Consider the following 7,487-nt stretch of genomic DNA (forward strand, 5'->3'; position numbering starts at 1 on the left):
AGGGATTGGTTGGGAACAGTCTGAGAGGGGCGGGTGCCAGTTGGCTGCCATTCACTGCCCATAGATGATGTATCCAGCCCCACACTGGGTGAGGCATTTGGAACAGAGAGGGACACCAGAAACTGGGCATCCCTCCAAGATGGGCAGACCTTCCTCCTCCAGGCTCTCTGCACACTGCTGCTCATGGGGACAGCAGGTCTGCCTGTCTTACTCCTCCTCCCAACCATTATTTACTTATTTGTTTTCCCCAGGAATCCCAAGAAAACCATTAGAAAGTCTCCTGCTCCTCCACCCAGGCACACCACCCTTGTGTGAAGTCTCTCTAAGTGCATGCATGGAAAACACATCCCATGAGCAGATCCCCTTCTCACGGGTCCGCTGTCGTTGCCTTTTAGCACAAGGGAGATTTATTCACTTCACGGGTATTTTTAAAAGGCATTTTTTTTATAGCTGGGCTTCTCCTACTTAGGGGAGATTAGGAGATCGTATTTCATGACTTCTTGTGGATCCCCTTTGGCAGGCTCTAATGAACTATGGATGAGTGACCATGGTAATCCAGTCTGTGCAGGACCTCATTAAAGTCACCAAGGCCCTCATAATAACTGGCTACATCTGATCACATTACTCCTTTAAATGGCTGATTCCACTGGTACATGAGAGCCTGCTCTTAGCCCAGCACAGGCAGCAGGAGCTTTGCTCTGGGCTCTCCCCTCCTGTGCTGCTAACGAGGCACAATTTGATTCACTCACATTGCAGAAAGGCCACAGGAATTCCCTTCACTGTTTTGCTCAGCCAACCCCAGTCAGAGCAGGTGGTGTCCCATCCTGCTGGAAGCAGGTGAATGGTGCAAAGAAAGGATCTCAACATTTCCCAGTTATAAACTGAACTTTGGGAGAGGGCTGGCAAGTGGCTCTCTGGGGCCACATCCAGCCTGTGCCTGTGTGATGGCACCAGGGGAAGCAGCACTTTCAGCTCCATACCTTGTGAAAATCAGCCTGGAGCAGTCCTGGCTGTCCTGACTGGCAGCTGCCTGCAGCTAGCCCTGCTCCTGTGCTTGTCACCCCAAGCCCACAGCATCCCCACAGTGGCAGGGCTCACAGCCCCAGAGCCGTGGGATGGATCCCACCCCAGAATCCCAGCAAGATGGAGCCCAGCTCTCCAGTTAAATAGGCTGCAGCCTCTCTGGCAGTGAGGTTTGCCCTCCTGCCCCACACTGGGGTGGTGGTCCTGACCCCTGCCCGTATCCCTTCCTTACTCAAAGCAGACACAGGCAGCCCAGCAAGTATCCACAGGGGCAGCGTGAGGGGGTGGGGCGGGGGGAGGGAAAAAAAAAGCCAGATCCATCTGCAAAAACCCAGGCAGAAATGTTTCTTTGTCTTGGAAAGTGTCAGCGAAAGAAATTCCCTTTGAGGGTAGGTTTGTGTTTGCAAGACTTCAAACCCCTCATCTGGACAATAACAGCTTCTGTCTCAGGGAATTGCAGCCGCGAGGTACCGGCCAAGCCCGAGGAATTAGAGGTTCGGACAGTAATTAGGGCTCTGGCTGATAAGGATGCAGAGCTCAGGCACCTTGGGCTCAGCTCATGCCAGAGCAGTGAGTGTGCAGCAGGGCTGTGCAGAGGCACCAGGGGATGTAAACAGCCGGGGCCGGGGCTCTCCATCCATCGCTGCCCCTGCTCGGCACCGGCAGCAGCAGGATGTGCTCAGCAGCCGTAGCAAACACGTCCCCACTGGCAGAGAACACCAAACCTGATTTAGCACAGGGGAGAAAAAAGTGATTTTTTTTCTCATCTCGGCCACCCGTGCTGTGCCAAGCCCCTGCAGTGCCTGCTCGGCTGCGGGTTTGCCATAGGGTACCAACTCCTGCCAGCTCCTCCCTGATGCATGGGCACACCCAAACACCTTCAGGACCAAAAAACCTGGGTTTTACAGCTGCTGGAAACCAAGGATCTGCTCTTGCTGCCTTCTCAGCCTGCTGGCAGGGAGCCCCAGGCTGGCAGGGGCTGGTGCCAGAGCTGTGCAGCCCCAGGCTGCAGAAGAGGAGGTTGATGCACAGGACTGCAGGCAGAGGAAGGCTGCCTGGGGACTTCTGATCATCTCATTAACCACGAGAACGGCAGAAAATAATTGCTCGTGGTTCAATGCAGTCCATCTGTGTGGGATTTTCTCAATAATAAGTGCATACGGCCTGGTTTTAATGTTTTTCAACGTTTTTTAAACTGAAACATTTCCTAGTGCCGAAACCTGGGCAAAAATCAGTTCCAGCCCTGGGGGCAGTGAGGGGATTTAGAGGCACAAGTCTCAGGTTGACTTTTTAACAGGGTTCGTACAAACTATCCTGCCCATAATGCTCGTGTAATTGATGCTTTTGAGTACTCCAAGGAGGCCAAGGTCCTCAGAGGCTTTGAAAGTATGTTTTACAGTACTTTCTGATGTGATATATAAAAAAAACCCTGATCATGAGTCAGGCAAGCAAAGCTCTTGAGACTGACTTAAAATTATTTACATACGCACACACCCCTTTTTAAACGATCACACTTCAATTTATTTTTTTCTTTTTTTTTCTTTTTTTTGTTTTTTTTTAAGAAAAGCTGATTTTTTATGCAGAAAACAGAACTTCAGGACTCTGGCAGTTTTGGTGTAAAAGCTGCTCCTCAGCCAGCTGCAGGGATGCAGGAAGGGCAGGACACACAGGCTGGACAAGATTGGGCTGTGCCTTCCTGCAGAAGGGTTCATACCATGAGCTGATTTGTCTTATTTCCCTGCAAGATGCAGTTTGAGGTTTAACTCTGGCCTAGCAGCTAGTGACTGTGAGGAATTTTGCTCATTGGGAGGGATGAGGCAATCCAAGGGCTTGGTCCTTTCCAGTTTTTCCCAGTCCATCAAAGCCAAGCAGGTAACTGGAGCATTTTGACTGGGATAAGGGAACTTCACGGGCATCTTGCAAACACACACATGCTTCTTAAAGTCATGGCTGTAAACCTGGTGCTCTGACCCTGCCAAAATTCTGTCCTAATAATTTCCCCATGTGGTGAAACACCCGGCATTTGTTGTGGCTTTGCTCTGCCACCTTGTCCACAGTGAGAGAGCACAGGGGGCTGCACACCCTGCCTACCCCACAGCTCAGCCCCAGCACCAGCAGCCCCAGCCCCTCCTGGAGACTGGGAGGGAGTGAGGAATAACCCTGCTAGCCCCTTATCAGGCTTGTGTGCTTAATCCCTCCTTGAAGTGGCACGGAGTTAACTGGCTCCCTTTGCTGGGGCATTGCTCAGGGGAGAAGAAATGATCCCCACAAAGGTTCTGGTGGCCCCCCTGGCCCCTCTGTGCTGGATCCCACTGTGAGGGTGCCAAAGCCCTGGGAGCAGCCAGCCCTGGCTCTCTCACCTGGCTCTTTCTGTTTGGGGCTGCCTCCATAGACAAAGCATTCCCTGGCCCCCCATCCCTCCGTCCTTCCCTCCCATCTCCCATGGGTGTAGCAGTGCCCATCCCAAGGTGGGCATACCCACACTATGGGTTCAGTGACACAGATGTGGATGTTTTGGGGAGGATTTGTCCTGGACAACCATTTGGAAGCTTGAACAGCACAGGAGTCAGAATCTGGCCCGAAGTATTTCAAATATGCCTGGCCTGGGCTGGAGCACCGAGCCTGCCTTAAGTGGGCAAGGGATTTAGTAATCACAGCCTCCCATCGTCCTGCCAAGGGCACAGGAGCACAGCTCTGGCTGCCACAAAATACTCTCTAGAGGCTGAATATTGCACAGTTTTCCACCTACCCCCAAAGCCCACAGTGGGATCTTGGGGCTGAGCTCGAGCTGTGCCCCTTCCCCAGCTGGGGCTCACTTGATGGGGGCCTGTAGGGTTTCCAGGAGTTGTTGGTTACTTGGATGATAACATCACTAATTGTTGTGATTAGTGATAATCCAGGAAAGGAAAAAATTGGATTTTTGGGTATCTCTGCATCAGTCTTGGGGAGTCCTTCCAGCACAGTGGGGAAGCAGACAATGTTGCACTGAGCTCAGCATTTTGGGAACTGTCATCAAAACTGACACCATCCCTTTCCCACACTCTTACTGACTGGCTTGGGTTTCACAGCTCTCCCCAAAAATACCTAGCAGGGAAATAAGGAGATTTTGGTGCAGGAAAACTACCAAGAAGCCTCATTTAAAGGTTGTAATGTGCTTATATGATCCAAATTATACTGGTTTGGTTTTGTTTTGGAGGAGACACTTTCCAGATTTAACAAGTTTTTGCTGAGTCCCTTCAAATCATGGAATGTGAACTTTGGGCACAGAGGAAACATCTCCTAGACACGGGAAACCAAGTCATGTTTTTAAATGTCACTTGGGCTTTCTCAGCCCATACTACCTGAGCTGATTAAAGTTTGATTAGAATTTACAAATAATTTTTCTTGCCTCCAAATTTACACTTTTTATAGTGAATATATAAATATATACTTCGACTTTTTTTTTTTTTTGCTGATGGTCAAGGACCTTTTGGGCCATGAAAAGGAAAGGGTGGCAATGGGTTTTTTCCTTGCATGGTTTTGCCAAGAAGAGGGGACTCCCTGAGCAGTGGAACCTGGACAGCACCCAGAGTGGGGACTTGCACTGGGAGCAGGGTGATCCATCCTGGAAAGGGGGAGACGGGCTGGAAATGGGTGACATGCTGGGAAAGGTGTGATGCACGCCAGGAAGATGTGACACACTGCAAATGGGGTGACACATACCAGGATGGGGATGTTACTCACTGGGAAGGGGGTGACACAAGCCAGGCTGGTGGTGACACAGAGGCAGTGGAGGGTGTGACACATGCCAAGAACAGGTGACAATTGCTGGGAAGGAGGTGATGGACATAAAGAAGGGAGTGACAGACATTGAGAAGGGAGTGACACATGCCAGAAGAGACATGATGCCCATCAGGAGAGCAGGGCAGGGCCATGGACCCTGAGCCAGCAGCTGCAGAGGGTACAGGGCAGCCAGGATGGCACTGGTGTGCAGCAGCATGGCCAGATCCTGTGGTGACAAGCCACCTCAGCTGTCTCACACGTGTGGAGCAGCCCAACAAGGAGCTGCTCCCCTCTGCCCAGCAGCAGTACCCACCACTGGTGCTCGAGCTGTGGCTAACGTCCTTTCACCGTGTATTACACAAATAATATAAATAACTCCTCCTCGGACTTCAAACATGCCACTTCAGATGTATGGTGGGAGATTACAGAGTTTGTTAAAGCTCAGGTCTTCAATCATCCGGGCAGCTTCGGAGCTGCTCACTAAAATACAGATCAATGCTTCAATTTTATGGGAGGCCTGTCCCATGTGACCAGACTCAAATCCCCTATTTTATGGCTTGCTTATACATTCCTGGTGAAAAACGGTTTACATTTTGGGCCCCGGGAGCTCTCCTAAATCAGCTGCCAGGTTTTTGCAGCTGGTAGTGAAGGGAGGCGCTGTCATCGGCTGCAGGAGGTGAACAAACGAGCCGCCAGCCCCGGCACTGACGGCTGGCCCCGACCCCGCCAGCTCCCCCTTAGGCTGATGCTGACACAGGGACACCGACCGGGCAAGGACACTCTGCCTGTGACACCCTGGGCACCCCCCAGAGGTGCCATCCCCACGGCAGCATCTCCCCCTGGCAGACCCCGAAGCTTCAGGGCTTCGGAGATACTCGGAGGAAAGGGTTAAGCTGGACTGGCCGGCTGGAGAGGAGAGGGATGTTAATCCTTCAGCTCTGGGTCTGCTGATTATTTGCTGATTCAGCTGCTGAGCAGAGCCAGCTCCAAAGCCTTGGCCCTTGCCTGCTGTCAGTTTTGGGGTGCTGGGGCTCGGCGTTGCCGGTTTTGTCCCAAGAGCAGAGCTGAGCTCCAGCTGTCCTTCTGTCTTGAGAGCAGCAGTGTGTCAGAAGCAGGCTTTGCAGGGAAACTTAGGCACAACTTATCCCGGGGCAGACACAAAGGAGTGGTGATTTTCTCCTCTTTCATCTTCCACCCTTTCCCTTCACTGGTGAGCACGAGGAAGGCTGCCAAGGACTTGGTCCTCTTGGAGGATCCTGAGTCCCAGCAAGGAAAGGAGCTGCCACCCTCCACGGTGACACAAGGACCTGCAGGAATGTGCACAGGGGCAGAATCTGGTGGCACACCCACCTTTTCCGACCTCATTGCTCCCCTCCTTTAATGATCTCAACAAGCTCCCAGCATTTCCTGCCATCCAAGATCCCTGAGGTTACCACTAAGGAAGTCCCTTCCAAAGCCCATAAACCTGTTGTCAGCTGCCCCCTCACCCAGGCAGGCTCAGCACTGAGCTCAGGCTCTGACACAGCTCCTGTCAGGGGAGCAGAGGTGCCATTGGTAGCAGGTGGTGGCTGCAGCTCCCACACATTTAAACACCTCCTTGCCTGGCTCCTTCTGCCACAGCACCGTGACAGAAAGCAGCTGCTTTTGACAGAAAAGGGAATTTTGGGCTGCAGAGTAGTGGAGGTGAAAGGAGCCTGAAGGATGAAGGCATGTGCCCGGGTGTGCTGATGGGGTGATGAAGCCAAGCAAACCTGAAGCACTGGTGGGATGTGCTGCTGTGAGGTGGGAGGATGGTTTCTCCTTTTTTTCCCAGTTTTCCCTCAGTTTTTTCCTCATCTATCTCACTCCCATCTTTGGGAAAGCAGACAGCATCCTCCTGCTTCCAGCTATTTAGGGGATAGCTGAAGGGAGGTTTTTCCCTGTTGCTTCATAAAGAACAGAAAAAGAAAAAGTAAAAAAATGGTCACATTCATCTTGCTTTGAAACTGCTGTGAATAAATCAGTTCACTCCCAGAATAATCTCTGCCTTCTTTTTGTGGCTGACTCCTGCCAGTGCTAATTGGAGCCAATAGGCACATCACGAGGGGAGAGCCCCCTTTACAGGTAACACTTTAGCCTGGCGAGCATGTTTACAGTCTCATTTCAAAGCTTTAAGGAGGAAGGATCTGTCATAAACCCTGGCAGCTTTTGCTGAGCAAACAGTGCTGCTAGAATAGTTAAACCCCCGGCATTTGGGTGGAAAAATATAGAAAACACGTGTGTTTCCATGTGAGCTCTGTGCTGTGCAGAGCTGCCTTTGTGGCTCTGCAGGGCAGCTGCAGGGCCCAGGTGATGAAGAGCCATCTCTGGCAGGGCTTGAGGACATTATTAGGTCTGGGTGACCTTGAGGACACCCTGGGACCCTCACCCTTCCCATGGAGGGGCATCCATATAATCCCATGGCAAGGCTCAGGGAGATATATTCCCTTTACTGAGCTTGTCCTAAAATGAGCTCCTCAGCTTTTGGGGTGCCTGAAGACAATGATCTAGAAAACCACCATTCCCAGTCAAGGAAGGAGTTAGGTGCTGGTTTGTGTTTTTAAAGAAAAAAAATATCTTGTGGATACTACAGAAGTTAGATGAGATATTTTCAGGATTACTTTTATCTGAAGAAAATAAGGAGAGATTTCCTGTAGTAAAGACATCAGTGAGGTTTATAGGGA

This window comes from Serinus canaria, chromosome 13 (genome assembly GCF_022539315.1).
Source record: "Serinus canaria isolate serCan28SL12 chromosome 13, serCan2020, whole genome shotgun sequence".
In the NCBI taxonomy this organism is placed as follows: domain Eukaryota; kingdom Metazoa; phylum Chordata; class Aves; order Passeriformes; family Fringillidae; genus Serinus; species Serinus canaria.